Source organism: Rattus rattus, chromosome 3 (genome assembly GCF_011064425.1).
Source record: "Rattus rattus isolate New Zealand chromosome 3, Rrattus_CSIRO_v1, whole genome shotgun sequence".
NCBI lineage: Eukaryota > Metazoa > Chordata > Mammalia > Rodentia > Muridae > Rattus > Rattus rattus.
The window spans coordinates 185299836-185322099 of NC_046156.1; the positions used below are offsets into that span (position 1 = coordinate 185299836).

At 42.3% G+C, this 22264-nt stretch overlaps 1 protein-coding gene across 1 annotated transcript in view; it reads left to right on the forward strand.

Annotated features, from left to right (window-relative positions):
• Map3k1 (mitogen-activated protein kinase kinase kinase 1) overlaps nt 1–1187 on the forward strand; it is a 65092-nt gene extending 63905 nt beyond the window's left edge. Inside the window, 1 exon segment of the mRNA XM_032898897.1 lies at nt 1–1187. This exon segment is cut by the window's left edge and continues 1361 nt beyond it. The gene's annotated coding sequence lies outside the window, so the exon portion shown is untranslated.
• The last annotated feature ends 21077 nt before the right edge of the window (nt 1188–22264 follow it).

The following is a 22264-nucleotide window of genomic DNA, read 5'->3' on the forward strand; positions in this document are numbered from 1 at the left end:
ATCGTGAAGGAAAACGGTAGCCCTTTGTCCGTGTGTCTTTTAAACCAAGTACTGATTAGCTCTTAGCTGTAACTTTGAGATGTTAAGTTTTAACTCTTCAGAAGCCAGTGTGAAATAAAATTGGTTATTCTCAAAGACTCAGGATAAAGTAAATAAGCTATATATATATATGTATTTATGTAGTACATTTGGAATGTACAACACAAATTGGAAGTAAAATAAGTCCCAAGACAAGTTTACAGGGATAGACTGCAGATAATTTTCAAAGACAGTTTTATGTAAATGTGCTTCTTAGTGAAATTTTACATTCCTTTGTTTTGGAAGATTGGCAATATTTGAAGAGTTAAAAATAATACAGAAATGTGAAGTTTGGTAATGCTAAATGTATTGTACTTGACTTTTTTTCTTTTTATTTTTACTTTTTGACTACTTAGAATTTTCACAATTCTAATGAGATTGTCCCGAGTCTCTCATGTGCAAGCTTTAAAGGACGCACTCTTGCCATTTAATGTACTGGAAGACCATTGGTCAGATGAGACTGTGTCTGACAGAGATGTAAACTGTATAAACTGAGGAACCTCAGCTAATCAGTGTTACCGTGTAGATCCACATGCCTGCCACATTTCAAACTCAGACTGTCCCCAGATGTCAGGACCCACCGTGTTTGAGTTTGTTCGCAGTCCCCTCGGCTTGCTGGTAATTGTGCTGTTTTGTTTTCGATGCAAATGTGATGTGATATTCTTGTTTTCTTTGGATCAAAGCTGGACTGAAAATTGTATTGTGTAATTATTTTTGTGTTTTTAATGTTATTTGGTACTCAAGTTGTAAATAACGTCTACTGCTGTTTATTCCAGTTTCTACTACCTCAGGTGTCCTATAGATTTTTCTTCTACCAAAGTTCACTCTCACAATGAAATTCTATGTGCTGTGTGACTATGATTCCTAAGACTTCCAGGGCTTAAGGGCTAACTCCTATTAGCACCTTACTATGTAAGCAAATGCTACAAAAAAAAAAAAAAAAAAAAAAAAACTCTGGGTTAAGAAAATTTGGCTTAAATGTATCCTTTGTTATTTTAAATATATCGAGATATTTTAATTAAAATTTTTACCCCTTTGAACCAATTTTATAGTATTTGTACCTATTTTGGTGTTTTGTCTTTATAGTAAATAAAAGTTTTTGAACAAAAGTTAACTGGTATTCTGGCTTTTTTTAAATGAAATTTTATACTAATAGAAAGGTTCCGAAAGCACTGTAAATTTCTGCCTTTCGCCCTACAGACACCTCAGCTGCCCCGCCATAGCCTTCATACGCAGAAGTGGTTTAGGGAAGACGCTCAGTCTGAGTGTGGTGCTTGCCCGTTGCCCCGGGAGTACTCAGGTGGCCTGGGATGTGCTTCTGGCACATGAGGGTAGAAGGGATGTGTTTGTCCCCGTGCTGCTGAGATGACCTGAGGAGAACCAACACGGAGATCCTGAGGATAACCAACAGACTGCCTAAATACCATTCGCCATCCTCTTTAGCTGTGTGCTCTTAGCTTTGCATGAGACGTTATCCTGATAGTTACCAGATGATGATTTTTCCTTTAGTTTATTCATTCCTCAACATGTGTCAACTGGTACTCTGCTACTAGGGCGATTAAATTAATGGCATACCGTGTGATGTTTGGTACATGCATACATGTAACCTTTAAATGCTATTTTCCATCAGAGGAATCCGTGCTCTTTAAGAAAAATGGCTGCTCCAAGGACTACGTAAGACAAGTACACAAGATGGAGCTAAATGTCTGACCTATTCAAAGAATAACGGTGGTTTGCTGTGATAGGCAAGCCATTTATTTATCATATATTATCGTTTATTTGCTGAAGTCACAGATCAGTGATGGAATGTCAGTTTCTGAGGCTTGGCCTGCACTAGTGAAGGTTCTGAGAACAACCAGTAGAATGAATATATATATACACATACATACATACATACATATATATATATATATATATATTACAAAAGGTGTTTAGTAGATTGACTTATCACTACAATACGAGGTGATCAACAAGAGCTGTCTACGTTCCAGAGGCTGAGTCCCTGGTAAACTGCTCAGCCCAGGAGGCTGAGCGCCTCGGCAGGGCCATCTGGCACTGAAGGCCTGGAAGATTTCTGGGAAGCTACTTGTCTTCCCACTATGGGGGAGGCCGTAGAACCTGGGTTCTGATAGCACCAATGCAGGTCACCAGCTGAAGGCAAGCTAGCGGCAGTTTTTCCTTGGACCTCCTTGCATCTGGTTTGCCACTAGGGGGAGAGTGCTTCTCAGTTAATGCCTCCAGGAACTACCCTTGTACACCTACTCAGAGGCCTGTCTTTTAGCTGATTGCCCAGTCAAGTTACAACCAAGACAGCCTACCCCAGAGAGCCGCTGTTATGTTTTGAACGCTTCATGCATTCAGCTCCACCTTATCTATTTGCCTTGCATAGTCCTCGTGGCAACCATTTTTCCCAAAGAGCACTGATTTCCTTTGACGGACAATAGCATTTTTAAATGTTAAGTGTATGCATGTATCAGATATCACTGGTATCCCATTAACGTATACCGTTATTCGATTATGTACTGAAAAATAACTGTAGCCAGAGCACAGTGACACACCACACTAATCCCAGCACTCCACAGGCAGAAGGAGACAGCTCTCTCTGAGTATAAGACCAGCCCAGTCTACAGTGCGAGTTCCAGGACACCGAGAGCTATGTCTCAAAAAACAAATAAATAAATGTAAAAAGAAGAAAAGAAAGAATTAAAAAAGAGTAAAGGGCTGGGGAGATGGCTTAGCAGTTAAAAGCACTATCTGCCCATCCAGAGGTCCTGAGTTCAATCCCCAGCAACCACACGGAGGATCTATAACTATAATGTCATTGGATGCGATCTGCTGGCATGCAGGTGTACATGCAGATAAAGCACTCATAGACATAAATAAATCTTAAAAAGTAAGTGTGACAAATGGAAAACATAAAGCATCAAACCTAAGTCTACTGTCCAGTGATTATGTTAAATTTGAATAAGCATCCAGATAAAAAGACAAAATATGAAGCTGTCTGCACATTAAGATGGGCTAATGGCTGCTGAGAATGGCTAATGGCTGATGCTCTCAGGTAATTCTTGCAGAGTTAGAAATACAGGTTTGCGTACATGCAAAGTAGTATTCAGTACATAAGTCTACATGCACATTATCTACACATAAAACCATGAGTTTGGGCCATGGTTTTGATCAAACACCAACAGGTGCCTTGAAGCCTTCCTACTTTCTAAATTTGCTACTCTTTTCTCCAAGAAGTAGTCTGTAATCATCCCCAATGGAGTGGTTTATTTTATCTCACCTCCTCCCCCTCCCTCTCTCTCCCTTATGTAAATCTCTTGATCACCACACCTGGATCAGCCTTCCTCTTAGGGGCTAGAGAGGATGGCTCAGTGGTTAAGAGCACTGACTGCTCTTCCAGAGAACCTGGAACCCAGCAACCATATGGTGGCTCACAACCATCTGTAATGAGATCTGATGCTCTCTTCTAATGTGTCTGAAGACAGCTACAGTGTGTGTGTGTGTGTGTGTGTGTGTGTGTGTGTGTGTGTGTGTGTGTGTGTGTGTGTGTGTGTAATAAAAATCTCTTTTGCAAAAAAAGAAGAGCCTTCCTCTTGTGGACTCCCATCTAGCTGCACCTAGGGGCTTTCTTACTGAATATTTTTTCTCATTTCTTTGTTTTGTTTTTTGAGACTGGGTCTTACTGTTCAGCCCTGATTGGCCTTGAACCCAGAGATAATCTCTCTACTTTTGCTTCCTGGGTGCTATTATTGAAGGCATGTACCAACACACCCAGCTTTTCACCTTTCTTAAGTAGTCTGTTTATATGTGTCTTTAACTGACAAAATACATCAGCATTTATTAATTACTGTGTGATATTTTATGTGTATAGTTTTAAGACTTAATTTTCATTTCTATATGTTTTATGTTGTTTCACATTCAAAGTATACATCCCAAACATTTCTCCATACCAAAACCACTCGAAATCTATCTTTTAAAAAAAAAGTATATTGTAATTTTTTTCAAACGCCTATTTTTAATGATGGTTCTTAAATGCTTTAACCTCCCTTAAAACCCACCACCCACCAGAGGTAGTGGTGGATGTAGGGGAAGTGGACCTGTTTAGAAAGGTTGTTTGGAGCAACTCCTGTCTGTGTTGTCTAGAAATTGGCAGTTCAGTTCACAGGTCAGCAGCAACAGCCTATCTGCCCGCAAACACTTCACGGATACCCCAGCAGTCCAGTTCAGTGGAGTTGGGGTAGCACATGCCATGAATCAGCAGTGGTGGCACCACCTATCAGGGACAGCCAGTTCTCAGCCTCAGCTCAGGTCAGCAGGGGGACCTAGACGGACGCCAGGAAAAGTTCTCAGCTGTGCCTTTCCAGTGAATCAAAGATCAGTGAAGACACAGGACCAACAAGCATTGCACGGCTAGCTCTATAAGCAAGCCTAACTCATCTTCATCTCTGTACATCAAGTCCTATTTCTACCCTCCAAACATCATGTGTCCTCCACGAGTCTTGCCTCAGCATATGCGTCTGTCTCAGCTCACATCACTCTACCTGTCAGCCCCGTGTCCACAGAAGCAGCAAGAAACTGCAGCACGCCATCCGGAGTTCTTTGGTATGTTTCTACAGCACCCCAATAAATTCAGCTCAACTATGCAATGTAAGGCAGACTGATACATGCGGGTCATTAGCAAAGTATCCTTCATCACGTGTCCTTTCATGTGCTTGCTTTAGCAAAACATCCTTTCACTTGTGTCTGTTTCAGCTCAATATTCTTTCACGAGTCTGCCTTGGCCTTTCATCTGTGTCTGCCCCAGCAAAACACCATCCAACCAAATTTCCAAAGACCCCTTAAGTTCCCACTTCAGTATAGAGTTGTCATTGTTCCCCATACTCTCCCTAAAGTGCAATAGCACACCAGACAGTCTTATTCCTTTATTTTCCTGGTAGTACCAGTACCTGGGCCCTTCTACATGCTAGTGTTCTTCCTCTGAGCCCTTTTTTAGCTTTGACACAGAATATGACGAAGTTGTCCAGGTTGGCCTTGAACTTTCAATCCACCTGACACCAGGTCCTGAGAAGCTGGGATCATAGACCTATACTAACAAGCCCAACATCTTTGTGGTTTCTAACTAACTCCATGCCCCTTGGTCAGCTTCTCCCATCCTTTCACAGAACCTCACTATTCGTAGCCTCTGGTAACCACCTTTCTACTCCCAACTTGGATGGGATCAACTTTTATCAATTCTGTATGAGAGATTGTGTGGTACTTGTCTTTCTGCACCTGTAAATTTCACTTAACATAAATAATCTCAAGTTCCATCTGTGTTGTCCCAAGGGACAAGGTTTCCCTCTTTATAGTTGACATGCACCTTGTTGACATATGTGCCATTCATTCTCTTAGATGCATTTATCAGCCAGCACTTAGGCTGGGTACATATCTTTGTATTGCAGATTGTTTCAACAAACATAGGAGTGCACATGTTTCATTAACATACTGACTTTGTTCATACTTGTGTGCAGAGAGAGAGAGAGAGAGAGAGAGAGAGAGAGAGAGAGAATGGGGTTGTTGCAGAATGCTACTGGGCTGGATAGACTTTATTTTTTGAAACTGTTAGGTATAAAGACAGATTAGACAGAGGGCACAGAGATTGCCCATACATAGCTTGTGCCCTTGGGTACAGGACTTTCTGATCCTCCCCGATCTGCTATAAAATGAAAACCTGTGTTGTGAATAATAACTACCCAGAACACCAAAGGTACACCATTGTGTATTTGTCTGAACACAGTAGGCGCACCATGTGTATTTGTCTGAACACAGTAGGCGCACCATGTGTATTTGTCTGAACACAGTAGGTGCACCATGTGTATTTGTCTGAACACAGTAGGCGCACCATGTGTATTTGTCTGAACACAGTAGGCGCACCATGTGTATTTGTCTGAACACAGTAGGCGCACCACTGTGTATGTGTCTGAACACGGTAGGCGCACCACTGTGTGTTTGTCTGAACACGGTAGGCTCACCATGTGTGTTTGTCTGAACACGGTAGGCGCACCACTGTGTGTTTGTCTGAACAGGTAGGCGCACCATTGTGTGTTTGTCTGAACACAGTAGGCTCACCACGTGTGTTTGTCTGAACACAGTAGGCGTACCATTGTGTATTTGTCTGAACATGTAACCTAACAGTTATAAAGACCGGTGGGACTAGAAAAGCCTAGTAAAGGCCCACGACAAACTTGAGAACTCAGGCCAGCTTCACGTCTAAGGTCATGTTAGAACAATAGTCCAGTGTTGTCAGAGCCCTTAAGTTTTCAAAACCTGGATATCTAGGTTGCATGTGTAATTTCCTGATGTCTAAACATAGTAGACAGTCAAGTATATCTGTCCATGCCTGTAATACCAGCATTCAGGAAGCTAAGATGGGATGATCAAGGATTCAAAGGCATCTGGGCATGGTGGCACACACCTTTGGGCCCAGTACTTGGGTGGGAGAGGCAGGCAGAACTTTTGAGTTCCAGGCCAGCTCAGTGTGCATAGTGAGTTTCAGGACAGGCAGAGGTATGCAAAGAGATCCTGTCTCAAAAACAAACTAACTAGAAGGATTTAAGAGCAATCTGTCTCACCACAACTAACTAAAATTGAAGACTAAACGAATCCATCAGTGGGGGTGTGCTGGCCTTCTGTCCTCTAACTTAGCTCCAGGTTTACAAAAATGTAGCTCAAGGAGAAGGAGAACTGTCAGCTTTGAGAAAATTGATCTTTGGAAATTTTTCTGCAGTTCACTGCTTTGCCAAATCTTTAGAGATAAAACCAAGCAGACTTTGTAAGAGATACTGTACGTCCCTAAACTCCTTTTCTTGCGGATTGGGGAACTGCCTAAATGCTTACTAGAATTGTTGTTTTGTTGTTGTTGTTTTGTTTTGTTTTGTTTTGGATAATCAAATGTTAGTTTCTCTTAGAGCCAATTGTCCTTATCATTTGTATAGACACTATAAGAGCTGTAACCTGGGTGGGACAGAGTACTATGATTATGTCTACTTGAAATCTTACAGCGTTAAATGGGGGCAATATGAGATTCAGAGAGAAAGTTAGAAGGTGACTAGAGGAAATACCCCACTGTGTGTTTAAGTGACTTGACAGTAGTGAAATGCCTTTGTCCTTTTTACTGTGTAAAATTACTTTTTACCTGCATGCATTCTTCTGTACCATGTATAAGTCAGTCAGACACTGGAGGAGACCAGAAGAAGGCATTGGATTTTTTTTTTAAACATTTATTTATTTATTATGTATATATACATCATACAGCTTTCTGCCCGTGTGTATGCGCCTGCAGGCCAGAAGAGGGCACCAGACCTGATTACAGATGGTTGTAAGCCACCATGTGGATGCTGGGAATCAAACCTAAGCCCTTGGAAGGGCAACTATGCTCTTAATGGCTGAGCCTTCTCTCTAGCCCTAAAATAATTTCAAAGTGTGTGTGTGTGTGTGTGTGTGTGTGTGTGTGTGTGTGTGTGTGTGTGAGAGAGAGAGAGAGAGAGAGAGAGAGAGAGAGAGAGAGAGACCTCCCTAGATCTGGGCCTATAGGAAGTTCTGACATGCTTAATATAGATGCTGGGAACCCATCTCAAGACTTCTGAAAACCTACCTCAAGTTCTCTTCACTGCTGAGCTCTCGCTCCAACCCCAAGATGCTTTTCCGATATAACATATGGGAGTCCATGGCTGGTGCAGTAGAGCTAAAACATCACCAGTGATACCATGTTTTAATTTTCTACTTCACTCCCCTTAGCATAAGGCTTCATTCAGTCTCTAGCCTCTGCCTCTTGTCCCATCAACAATCCAGGAAATAAAAATGGAACTTCTACTCCTACCCCATTTAGCCAGAACCAAACTACCTGTAGAGGAGTCCAAGAAGAACAGGTGTCAAACAGACCTTAGACAGTTACGGTGATGGCTGTTCGTGGGAAACGGTGGGTGTCTTAGTCAATACTCTATTGCTGTGAAGAAACAGCGTGACCTCGGCAACTCTTACAAAGGAAAGCATTTAATTGGTCCTGGCTTACAGTTGCAGAGGTTCAGGCCATTATTGCCATGGTAGGAAGTATGACTGCATGCAGACAGACATAGTACTGGAAGAGTAGCTGAGAGTTCTACATCTGGATCCACAGTAACAGTCAGAGATACTGGGCTTGGCTAGAGCTTTGGAAACCACCAAAGGCCACCCCCAGTGGGCTTCCTCCAACAAGTCCACGCCTACTCCCAGGAGTAGGTAGTGGACTACTCCCTCTTAGTAGGTAGTAGCATACTCCCTCTTAGGTAGTATGCACTCCCTGGTGCATTCAAATATATGAGCCTGTGTGGGCCAATTCTTATTCAAACCACCATAGTGTGCAAAGAGTGTCTAGTAAGAAGTGATGGAGATCAGAACTTAATGAAGAAGATTAAAGCCACTATCAGGGGTTGGGGATTTAGCTCAGTGGTAGAGCGCTTGCCTAGCAAGCACAGGGCCCTGGGTTCGGTCCCCAGCTCCGAAAAAAAGAAAAGAAAAGAAAAAAAAAGCCACTATCAGAAGAGAAACAAAACATTAGATGAGGGAAGCCAGAGGTCCTGCTACAAAACTAAGAAAGCATGAGACCAGGAAAATCAGGAGATCGTTGAAGGCAGGCAGGCATAGTGCTTCACCACAGGTCAAGTTTGGGGCTCTTCGGGACTCAAGACCAGCTTGGGCTATACAACAAAACTCGGGTGGGTGGATGGAAGGACCAGATAGAGGAGGAAAGAAAGAGGTTAGTGATTTCAAAAGCCACAATATGAAGATGAGAAGAGTACAGTCTGGGTATGGAGTGTCTCCTAAATGTTCATGGATTAAATCTTGGCTTCTAGCTGGCTGTGCTGTGAGAGCTGACTCAGTATTAAAGGCACTTACTCTATCAATGAGTCCACACTGAATGGGTATTAGGAATGGCTGGATAGAGTAGGTCACTGGGTCATCGCTGGGCCCTTCTTATCTCTGCTTTCTTACAGACTCATGAGGCGAGCTGCTTTTCTCTGGCATCACTATGGTGCTTCTTCCCTACCACAGGCCTTAAAGCAAGGGAGCCACCAGACCATGTCTAATGAGCTGAGGTGTTCATCTCAGCTGTTTCGTCACAGGAGCAAAAACTAACATAAGAACACCAAGTCTCCAAAGATGAATGACAAGGACAATTTCAATGGAGCAGGAAGAACGGAATAAGGTTGTGTGCGTAGAGGGTTATGGGAGAGAAGAGGTGCATGCTTCTCCTAGTCAAGAAGCTCGCTCAGGAGCAAGAGTGAGAATGCACACCCTACAATGGGCACGGATGCAGAGAAGGAAACGACACTTAGCATAGCCTAACGGGGTCTCTCATGGTCTGCTTTTCAGCGCTGCTCTCCTGACCTCTCCCCACCGTCTCTCATGACCAATAAGATAGCTTACCAACCATTGCCATTTGTCAGCATCAGAATGATCTCTTGCTGTCAGACTAGTGTACCAGGACATCCTGCCTCTCTCATAATCTGAACCCATTCCTACTTACTCTTTAAAATGGCTCACCTTTAAGATTTATTTTTATAGTATGATTCTCTCTCTCTCTCTCTCTCTCTCTCTCTCTCTCTCTCTGTGTGTGTGTGTGTGTGTGTGTGTGTGTGTGTGTGTGTGTGTGTGTGTGTGTGTGTTTGTGTGTAGGCCAGAATGAGGCATCGGATCTTCTGGACTGCAATTATAGATGACTTGTAAGCTTCCTTGTGGGTATTGGGAACTGAACCCCTGCTCTCTGCAAGAACAAGTTCTCTTAACTGCTGAGCCCTCTTTAGCCCATAGACTAATTTTTTAAAGATTTATTTATTTTATACATATGAGTACACTGTCACTGTCTACAGACACACCAGAAGAGGGCATCAGATCCCATTACAGGTGGTTGTGAGCCACCATGTGGTTGCTGGGAATTGAACTCAGGACCTCTGGAAGAGCAGTCAGTGCTCTTAACTGTTGAGCCATCTCCAGCCCCCAGCTCATAGACTATTAATTCCTCTCGGAAGTCATGCCCACTCAGGCCATGATCCTCTTCTGTTAATGTCTTAGCATCCCACATAGGAGTCACCAATTTCTTATTCTATAGGGCTGTGGGGTTGCCCCTATAGGGACAGTATCCTTATTTCTATGTTCTCATTGGCTAACACAGAGGCTAGTCAGTAGTGGGGAAGAGGGGTGCTGTGTCATACCATTGTCTCAGAAGGCTATGTATGGAACTATTTGAGAGAGCAACTATTGTTTAGGACTGAGGGGCCAACAACCAGGAACTACCATAAGTCAAGGAACCTGGGAATAATTTGATACAGCCCGAGGTGGAAGACAGACACAGGAAACAATCATGGATTAAGAAAGAGCTAAACTCCAACATATAAAAAAGTGTCATGAGACTCAATTCAGGCCATGAAGGGTACAGTGATTGTGTCCTCCACATCAGTGCCTAGGAACTGAGCCATCACCTGAGGACTACTGCACCATCTGACCACCCTGACCCTGAGGTCAGTCGATACATCAAGCCTTTGGAGAATTCTAAAGATTCAGTGGTATATTTTACCCACTCACAATCCACCCCTTCACACACACACACACACACACACACACACACACACACACCTTCTCTAGAACATGTGCCATCCAGGTGGTAACTAGGGAGTTTTAGGAATATGTGGTAGCTTGCTCAGCCCACAGACCGCGAAGCCAAGGGTTGCCATCAAAGACTCCTGGTAGGAACAGAAGGGAGGATTATTAAGTGAGCTCCGGCAAACACTGACATTTGTTTGGTCTAGTTTCAGCAACAGCTGGACAACAGAACTTTATAAAACACTGAAGACGAGTCCGATAAAGTCACTGCCACTCTGCTAAACCAGCAGAGTCCCTAACTGCATTCTAAATATTTATCCTAAACCCACAGGTAAGAGTAGCTCTTGCCCTTCATCAAAGAAACTTCTTTTTGCAATCGATGGAGACCATTACACAAAACAACAGACAAGCAAAATGAAGAGTCACGGGGTCCAGTCCCGACTGACATATCTAGAATTCAACGCGCGCACCTAAGCTCGAGGACCACTATAGAAGGTGGGAAAATTGTAAGAAGCAGAGCATCAGGGAATTTTGTGTGAAAATGTCTTTCCTAGAAATATCAGAGAAGCCCATGACATCTTACCAACATGGCTGACTAAACAGGACTTGCACAAGGACAAGACCCATAGACTTGTAAAGTGTAAGGGAGGAAGCTCACAAGGTTTCAGCCCTGGACAAAGATCTACAAGCAATAAAGGAATGCGTGAGTAGGAGGAACAGTGTTCCCAGGGATGAACACGCTAATTGGTTATACAATACCAATCGGTCAGCTCTGAAGACACACACAAATGTACACTCACATATATATGTATATATGTGTATGTATATGTGTATATATGTGTGTATATATGTGTATATGTGTGTGATATGTATATATGTGTATATATGTATATATGTATGTGTATATATGTATATATGTATGTGTATATATGTGTATATGTGTGTATATATGTATATATATACATACATATTACATATACAATTAGAGAAAAAGAGGCAGTGAGGTTGAGAGCATGGGAGCACATAGGAGGGTTCGAGCAATTGTTCTCAGCCTTCCTAATGCTGTGACCCTTCAATACAGTTCCTCGTGTTGTGGTGATCCTAGCCATAAAATTATTTTTGTGACTACTTCATGACTGTAATTTTGCTACTGTTAGGAATTATAATATAAATATCTGTTTTCCAATGGTCTTAGGCAACCCCTGTGAAAGGGTCTTTTGACACCCACCACGGAGTTGTAACTACAGGTTGAAAACCACTGCTTTAGATGACAAAGGGAAATGGGGGAAATGATGTATTTAGATTATAATCTTAAAAATAAAACAATTATACTAAAAGAAAGAAAGAGAAAAGAAGGAAAGAAAGAAAGAAAGAAAGAAAGAAAGAAAGAAAGAAAGAAAGAAAGAAAGAAAGAAGGAAAGGAAGGAAAGAAAAAGAAAACCAAAAAGAGCTTGGGCTGCACACACATGGCGATCTGAGTTTGAATCCTTAGAACTCCACAAAGCCAGACACAGTAGCACATCTGTAAATCCAACACTCCTATGGTGAATGGGAGGTAGAGACAGGGAAAGCCTACTGGACAGCGGGTGAACACAGCAGCAAACAATGAGAGGCTATCTGAAGCAAGAGCAGTGAGGACTGACACTTGAGGCTGTCCTCTGAACTTCACGAGTGTACACACACGCACGCACGCACGCACGCACGCACGCACATGCACACACACACACACGCACGCACATGCACACACACACACACGCACGCACATGCACACAGACACAGACACACACACACACACACACACACACACACACACACGCACGCACGCACAGAGCAAGGATGCCCCATGAGAAGAGTAAACTTTATATACTGCAGGTGTGAGAAATTTCCAAAAGTAAAAAAAAAAAATTAGAAAAATATTTTGAAGTCTAAAGAGTCTTTGGTTTGACTAGACTTTTTTCTTTTTTTTAAATGTGCTTTCATTTTTACTTTAAATAAATAAATCTTTATCTTCTTTTGCTGCCGAGGGCCTACATTTAAAAAAAAAAAAAAAAAATTGACCATAAGCCATGTCCAGAAGAGGGCAGCAAAGCAAAACTTTGATTTAAAGGGTTTCTTAAGTTTATTAACTTTTCCAAGAAATCTTAAAGTTTGTTATTCTCCACTCAAAACTACTGCATAAACCCCAGTGGTTTCCTCAGAAAGCTGAAAAAAATACAACAAAATCACTAATGATTCCATTTATACAAACTAGAATCTAGATTTGGTGTTTACCTACTGGCTAAAAAGACATGCCTATAACCACCTGCTTTTAACAGTCTGCAGCAAAGGAAAGACGAAGTCCAGACATTCGCCAGGGCTCCCGGCCTCAAAACCACTTTATTCCTGGCTGCCAATCACCCACCCACCCACCCACCGACCCACCCACCGCAGCCGCCAATCGCTCTTCTTTGAGTTCCGAAGACTATTTCTAACTAGTGCTCTGCTTACAAACCTTAACGACCGCCGCTTCGGTGCAACGGGCTCACTCCACCTAAAACTTCATTTCCCCCTATTGCCAAAAACAAAAGTCTGCTTCTCTCCCCTTCCTCTCACTCTGCGAACCCTCGGTGTCCTAGCCCCACCCCTGCACCTTTGCTGCTGACAGTGACTCTCCGCCTCCCTTCTCCGCGGAGCAGCTAAGAACTACTGCCACCTTTCAGCCGACGCTCAAGGCTGCCACAACCTTCTGTGCTCTGCACAGTTGTATGGGCGCCGTGCGTGTTTGTTATAATGAGGTCCTGGCAGATGACAGTGAAGTTACTTAGCCAAGCCAGGCTCTCCAGGGCAAGGGTGAGGATTAAAAAGAAAAAGACAATTAACCTTACACCAAGACTCCAGCCAGTGCTGAGGCTGAAACAGGTTTACTATTCTCCAGTCTGCTTTTATACCACCTTAAGTACGCAAAATGGTAAGATCTGTTCTGGGTCAAGCAAGGCAAGGAACAAAATCCTGTAAACACCTTTCCAGGGGTGACTGAGACAAAAGGACTGCCACATGTGCCTCGGCTGAGCCTGCTCTGAGCTTTGCATTAACTCAAATGTAAATGTTCTTAATCTGGAACTATTTCCTGAGTCCTGGCCCAAAGTCAGATTCCCAGTTTGAGCTTACTTCTTTTGTCCTGACCAGTAGTCAAATTGCCACCAAGTGTCTAGAAGCAAGTGGCCCCAAAAGGCTCTCCACAGTCCATGAAGGGAGAAGTGGCTTTTGCTAATTTGTATGGAATCTAGCAGAAACCATTTAGAAACCGTTTTTCTCATTTTTGTAGGCAGTCTTTGCTACTTTGTGGGCTCTTCTTTTCCCCCACCCTTTACCCCTCCCCACCCCAACCCAGTTTCACCACAGAGCACTAGGTAGGAAGAGAAACAAGGATAGAGGGAAAAGAGAGGGAAAGAGAGAGCCCTGATCTAATTTCTTTCCTATTGTTTCCACTTTGACGAAACCTATTAACTCAACAAACCTTCCTAAATGACCAGCATCCATACACCATGCCTGTCAGGGCCCTCTAATTTACATACCCTCTGAAAAGTTCCCAGAATTCCAAACATTACACAATGGCAGAAAAAAGCAGCGATTGCCCAAACCAGGTTTGTGCTGGAGCGAGAGGCAAATCGTAGAAGCTGCTGCGGACAGTCCAAGGCAGCCTCACATCCCCACAGCAGGGATGAAAACGAAAGCACATTCCTGCAATATTTCTATGCTTCTGAAGAAACCAAAATTTCAAAATTCTCAGAAATGTCACATTTCCCCCTTCTGTGTTAAGCTGTGCTAGTTTGAATATGCCCCGCCCAGGAAGTGGCCATTAGGCCACATTAGGAGGTGTGGCTTTGTTGGAGGAAGTGTGTCACTGTGGTGGTGGCTTATGAGACCCTCCTCCTAACCATGACTGGGAGCCAGTTTTCTAGCAGCCTTCAGATGAAGATGTAGAACTCTCAGCTCCTCCTGCACCATGATGGCCTGATGTTGCCATGCTTCCTGCCATGATAATGCCCTGAACCTCTGAACCTGTAAGCCAGCCCCAAGTAAATGTTGTCCTTATAGGAGTTGCCTTGGTCATGGTGTCTGTTCACAGCAATGCAAACCCTAAGGCGGAAGTCATCAGTTGTGCTGTACATAGTGGAAAATTATAAACAGAGATATTTTCAATGAACTAAGAGCTCTCAGATCAGTGGCCAAGGTTTTCAGGAGATAACCTCCTGATCAATTATAATCTTTATAAGTTTTTTTTTTTTTATTCTTTTTTTCGGAGCTGGGGACCGAACCCAGGGCCTTGTGCTTGCTAGGCAAGCGCTCTAACCACTGAGCTAAATCCCCAACCCCTCTTTATAAGTTTTGATGGTATCCATAGCTTTTCACTTCCTGAGGAAATACAAGCAAATCTGCATCCCCATCACAAAATGTCTGCTAGCTTCCTCATAGTATGCATGATGGTTTAATCCCAGTGTTTTTCCTATAACCCAGTGTCCCTTTCTCATGAACATTCAGAACATTTAAAGTTAGGAGAGCCCTATTCTATCTCTGAGGGTTTTTTAATTTTCCCTACGTGTTTTATAGCATTTCCTTTAAGGTGTGATTAGATCTATACTTAACAACTGCTTGCCCTGGTTTTGGACAATTGGCACCGCCTAGGGTTGTTTTTGATACCTTCCCCTGAAGCATCTACCATTCCATCCCTTATTATGGTCTGTCTCTGTGACTAGGGATGTCAATCTGAGTATCCCACTGTTGTAAAAGGTCCATTCCCCATAAATCTATGGTATGTCAATCAGCCACATAAAGCCTTAGCTTTGACTTTTGACCTTTAAGTTCCACGCAGTATTTATTTACTTACTTATTTATTATTTATTTAATGTACATGAGTGCACTGTCTCTGTCTTCAGACACACCAGAAGAGGGCATCAGATCCCATTACAGATGCTTACGAGCCACCATGTGGTTGCTGGGATTATAACTCAGGACCTCTGAAAAGCTCTTAACCTCTGAGCCATCTCTCCAGCCCAGGTCCCACACATTTAATTCATCGACACTTTTTTTTTTTTTTTTTTTCTTTTTTTTTTTCGAGCTGGGGACCGAACCCAGGGCTTTGCGCTTGCTAGGCAAGCGCTCTACCACTGAGCTAAATCCCCAACCCACCCCCCTTTTTTTTTTTTTTAAATCTAGGATAACTTTCCAATTCCTAGGAACTGGGCATAAGCTTTTTGAAGTGGTCATTCTAAATCCCAATATTTTTGTAAAATGATAGTTAATCAGCTCCTGTATCCATCAAACCTTCTATTTCAATACCATTTCTTTGCAATTTTAATTTTGATCTCTGATCATTAACAATTGTTTGCCAGCACACACATTTTCCAGTGCTTCTGAACCTTCCTGCTGTTCTTTCTCCTGGATGGCTTTGCCTGTGGTGTAGGGAAAACAGTAGTAGCTGAGAATCCTGTGACCTGCATTGAATTGTATCACTATTTACATGGCCATAATTTTAATTTCTCCTTAGAAATCTTCATCAATAATTCCTAGATGGACAATGAATCCTTGGGAACCCAATCCACTCCTTCCTAAGATCATCCCTACTGTCTCTGTGGGCAAAGGACCATAAACTCCAGTGGTTATTTCATAACACTGAGTTTTTGGGGGACAGAGTAAAATGTTTATCTGTGGCCAATGCTAGAGCAGCCCTGCCTGCATTACTGTGCATTAAATCTCCGATGCTGAGTGGAGAGGGTGGGGGGGGGGGGAATTCATGCTAATTCTTGACTGAAATGACTCAATTTTTGCTTCAGGGCCCTGAACCAGGTCCCCAAGGCTGTTTCCCAATGGTAAGAAATTACCTTTAATATCTTTTGGATTTTTATTCCTGAACTCAATGGCAGCCTTTGTCACACAGCATACACACCCTGAGAGGCCTAGGCATTCTGTTTCAGATTTAGGGGGAAAAAACATTGCCCCTAGAAGTGGCTCATTCACTTTTCTGGGAGGAAATACTATATTTCTCACAGTTAAGGCACCAGGAGTTTTAAGATTTGAGGCTTTTGGTTTGGTCATAGTCTCTTGTAGATGATCATATTTCCTACAATTGAAGCACCAGGCATTTTGATTATCAGATAGTTTGACCTATTATATTAGCATGGTATATGTTAGAACCAATACCAGTCACAACCCTTTCAGAAATGAGAGAGCAGAGTGACCTCTATTGTTTCCCTGTTTCAGCCATTTTTTGGTTTACCAGGTCCTTCCATTTTCACCTGCAATTTTTCCAGCTGCTCAGCCAGTCTTTCAACCTTTTTGAAACAAAATATACAAAAAAGAAAAAGAAAATCCCCACTGGGAGCAAGGGGAGGGGAGTGTCACTATGATACCAGTCAAAATAAATTTTTGCAGGCCTACTGAAAAAAAAACAAAAAACAAAAACCTCCATTTCTTTGTCACCTGCCATTTCCTCTACTGCATTTAAAATCAAATGTCCCATTTTTTCCTTATTGTGTTCCACAATAAGAGCCACTTGTAGCTTGTTTTTGCTACTTTGTGGGTTCTTTTACCACCCTTTACCCACCCCCACCCCTATTTTACTTCTAATACTAGTAGGAGAAAAACAAGGATAGTCATAAAAGAGAGAGAACAGAGAGATACCCGAATCTAATTTCTTTCCTATGATTTCTTCTTTGGCCATAACTACTAACACACTGCAACCAACCTCCATAAATGACCAATGACTAAGCATCATGCCTTTTGGGGGCCTGTCTTAGGGTTTAATTGGTATGAAGAGATACCATGACCAAAGCAACTCTTATAAAGGACAACATTTAATTGGGGCTGGCTTACAGGGTCAGAGATTCAGTCCATTATCAACAAAGTGGGAGAGTGGCAGCTTCCAGGCAGGCATCCTGCAGGAGGAACTGAGAGTTCTACGTCTTCAGCCAAAGAAAGTCAGGAACAGACTGTCTTCCAAGTGGCTAGAAGGAGGGTCTCAAAACCCACTTTATGACACACTTCCTCCAACAAGGCCACACCTACTCCTACAAGGCCATACTTCCTAATAGTGCCACTCCCTAGGCCAAGCACGGTCAAACCACCACAAGGCCTTCACATTTATATACCCTCAGGAAAGTTCCCAGAATTCCAAATGTCACACAATCGCAGAAACCAGCTGTAGCTGGCAAAACAAGGCTTCTGCTAGAGCATGAAGCAAATTACGATCAGCTATTTCAGACAGTCCAAAGCGGTCCCTACACATGGGATTAAAACAAAAACATGTTCTTATGCTATTTCTGTGGGGGTTTTTTGTGCAAAAGAAACAAAATTCCAGAATTCTCAATTCTCAATACACATTTTAATGCAGCATTTTAAGCAATTTCAGTACAAATAATTAAAGGATTATTAAGGAAATGGCAAAAATTCTCAAGAAAATATGCAAGCTGCGTTCAACATACACAAATCAATACATGTAATAAGCACGTAAAATAGAATCACATAAGCTAGAAATCATGTGACATCCCCGTAAATGTAGAAAAGTTCTGCCACTTAAGCCCAGCATCTCTTCACGATAAAAGCCCTGAAGTAACTAGGAACAAAGGAACCATACATCAATACAATGCCAGTTCTACATAACAAACCAATAGCCAATATTGTCAGCTGGAGGAAACTGCAAGCATACTGTGTAAAATTAGAACTAAGATAAGGGTGCCCAATCTCTCAACTCCTTACTCCATGCACTGCTTGATGTGTCGGCTGCAGGAATAAAGCAAGAGAGAGATACAAAGGATTCAAGGAGAAAAGGAAGATGGCAAACTATCCCTATTTGCAGATGGTGTGATCCTATCCTTGAGAGACCAGAAAGACTCTACCAGGAAACTCTTGGATAGAATACTTTTAATAAAGTATTGTAACTGCGGGCTTTTCCTACGGCACCCCAGTTTCCAAAATAGCAACTCTGAGACTTATTATTTACGAATAAATGCCCAGACCATACGCTTGCTAGCTAGTAACATAATTAACCCATTTATTTTATTTTATTCTGTGAGTGTCACATGGCTGGCTATCTCTTCTCAGTTCCCAGCATCTGTCTCTTCAGAGTTCAGGACAAATCTGTTCCCATGCCTGACTCTATCCCAGAATTCCTCTCTCCCTATTGGAATGCCCACTTCTATTTTCTGCCTAAACTAATACACCATCTACTTTTTTTTTTTTTTGAAAGATTTATTTATTTACTTAATGTATATAAGCACACTGTAGCTGTCTTCAGACACACCCAACCCCATTACAGATGGTTGTGAGCCACCATGTGGTTGCTGGGAATTGAACTCAGGACTTCGGGAAGAGCAGTCGGTGCTCTTAACCGCTGAGCCATCTCTCCAGCCCACACCATCTACTTCTTATTTTCAGGTGATATTTCCATTCAGTATACCAGAGATTCTTCCTACAAAGGATCAGGATACAAGGTTAACATGAAAATCAGTATCTTTCCTGTATACCACTAGTGAATCTGCCAAGAAAGACATCAGGAGGGAAAAAGAAAATCCTATTCATAGTAACTTTAAAAAAGAATCTAACCTGATCAAAGAGGTAAAAATAAAAATTACAATAATACTTTAAAACTAAAGAAATATGGGGCTAGAGAGATTGCTCAGGGGTTAAGAGAGCACTTGTTGAGAGAAAGGAGGTCCAGTTCCTTGCACCACTGCGTGATGGGTCACAGCCTTCTGCAACTCCAGTTCCAGGAGTCCATTGCATTGTCTGACCTTCAAGCACAACAGGCATGCATGTGGTCCACACATAGATACGCAGATAAAATACTCAAGCCCATGACATAAAATGAAATTTAAAAAGCTGAAGACATAGAAGGAGACAGCAGAAGATGAAGACTGCCACGCACACCGATTGGAGAATCCTTCCCGGCAAAAGCAGTATATAGCTTCTATAACATCTCCACTAGAACCTTCTATCAGAATTCCAGTTCTGTGAGCCACAGAAGTAGAAAATAATCTTAAATTCGGCTAGACGGAACGCAGAAGTGCAGCAGACAGCCAAAGTAACATTAGGCAGAAAGAATAAGGCCAGAGATATTAACACCCGATGTCAAATCACAATATGGAGTCACAGTGATAAAACCTGCAAGATTTCAGAAGAAAAAGAAACATACTGGTTAACCAGTGAAACGGAAGAGAGGAACTAGGAACAAACCTGCATAGGTTGGAACACTTAGTCTTTGGCAACTATGAACAATTATCGTTGCTGATAGGAATGCTAACTGGTGCAGCCATCACAGTTGCTACGGAGTTCATGTGCCCACATGATGCTTGCACACTCACATTTACCACAGCACTACTCATGATAGCCATGATACGGTTACCCGTCTTGATGCGCATTAAGAGGTGAGTGGATGAAGAAAATATAATATATAACACTATGATGTTTTATTCACTCATAAGGAAGAATGAAAATAAAATATTTGCAGACAAATGGATGGAACTGAAAAATCATAATTTTAAGCGGTCTAATCCAGGCTAAGAAAGACAAATACCAATTTTCTCTTACATGCAGGATCTAGACTTAAATACGTGTGTATATTTAAGATAAACATATACATATATATGAATTACATCAAGGTATGAAGAGAGAGCGCAGGAAACAGTAGGGAGCACAACAAGAGTTAGAGATATAAAATATACTATGTTTTCTCTAATATATGGAACCTATATTTGTGTGTGTGTGTGTGTGTGTGTGTGTGTGTGTGTGTGTGTGTGTGTGTAAAGCAGAAAGTGACCATTTTCAGGAAGAAGGGCACTAGCAAGGCAGAGAGGGAAGAATAGGTGATGAGTGGTAGCAGGATGAATGTGAACAAAGTTCAAGATATGTAGGTTGATGTCAAGGCGATACATGATTGAACAGTAGAGAGTGGGGCGGGGATAAAGGTTTTGTAAGGTGGGAGAGAGGAGGAAGAACTAAGATGGAGACAGGGAAGGATGACCCAGATCTGAGTGGTCTTGAATTGCCAAGTAGCTGGGATGGATTTCTGTAGGCAAATTTATCTTATCTTGGTGGGTGGTCAGTATCCTCATCAATTGGTTGTAAGCTCATTGTGTGGACGTACGGTGGATTGAGAACTTAACATGTAAATCTAATTGCTAAATTACAAGTTTCTTTACTTTGATTTCACCGGGGTAAAGAGAACAGTGTGTAAAAGAAATGGCTGAGAGGCAGTTGAAGTGTGCAGATCTAGTTCTGTTGCCTGTGCAGAATGAGAACACACAGGGCCTGCAGAACAAGGTGTGTGTGTGTGTGTGTGTGTGTGTGTGAGAGAGAGAGAGAGAGAGAGAGAGAGAGAGAGAGAGAGAGAGAGACATGGGAACATGGTAACTACCACCTAGGGAACCACGAGGAGAGGGCAGCTCAAAGGGAGACAGACAGACAGGAGTGGGCGGTTTGTAGACTGCATAGCAGAGTAGCAGCTGGAGTGAGCGGATCTAGCTCGCCGGAACTCGTAGAAAACGTTGCTTTCTTAATTTTTACAAAGATATATATGTAAGCAAATATAAGGGACCCAATTCGTTATATGGCAACTGGAAATTAATTAAAATTCAATAGAGTAATAGGACATTTTAAAATTTTTATCTAATCTTTTTGACAGTCCAGACTTTATCCCCTCCCCGTCTACCCTCTGACTGTTCTGCATCCCACACCTCCTCCCCCCATCTCCAAGAGGACGTCCCCACCCCATTCCACTCCGCCAGACCGCCCCACTCCCTGGGGCCCCAAGTCTCTCAAGGGTTAGGTGCATCTTCTCTGACTGAGTTCAGACCCTGCTGTCCTGCTGTACATGTGCTGGTGGCCTCATGTCAGCTGGTGTATGTTGCTGGCTGGTGGCAGAACAACATTTTTTTTTAAAGATTTATTCATTCATTATATATAAGTACACTGTAGCTGTCTTCAGACACACCAGAAGAGGGCATTGGATCTCTTTACAAATGGTTGTGAGTCACCATGTGGTTGCTGGGAATTGAACTCAGGACCTCTGGAAGAGCAGTCGGGTGCTCTTAACCGCTGAGCCATCTCTCCAGCCCCAGAACAAACTTTTTGAACAATTTCATGGTGACAAATCTGACAACCTAGACAAAACAAACAAACAAACGAACAAACAAACAAACAGATTTCATTTAAAAAAAAAAAACATACTAAATGTTACACAAGAAGAAAGGACGTTTTGAATAGCGTTTTTAGCTGTTGCAACCCTGAACTCTATTGAAGTGAACTACAAACCCAGACCGTCACATTGGCAAACTTCATCTGGAAATTTAAAATAGAAAAGAAAATGTTGGATGACAGCAATAGCATAGGTAACCATCTGTAGGGCTTTGTCAAAGAGACACTGGTACACTTATCTCGGGCTTCCAAGGCCAGCTCCATACTTGAGAACACACTCCCGTAATTCACTACATCAACAGAAGAATGCATGTAAAACATGTAGCCAGCCATCTTAGTCACCACTAGGGAACATTTGATAGCTTCCATCTGCTTAGTTAAGGTAACGAAATCTTAG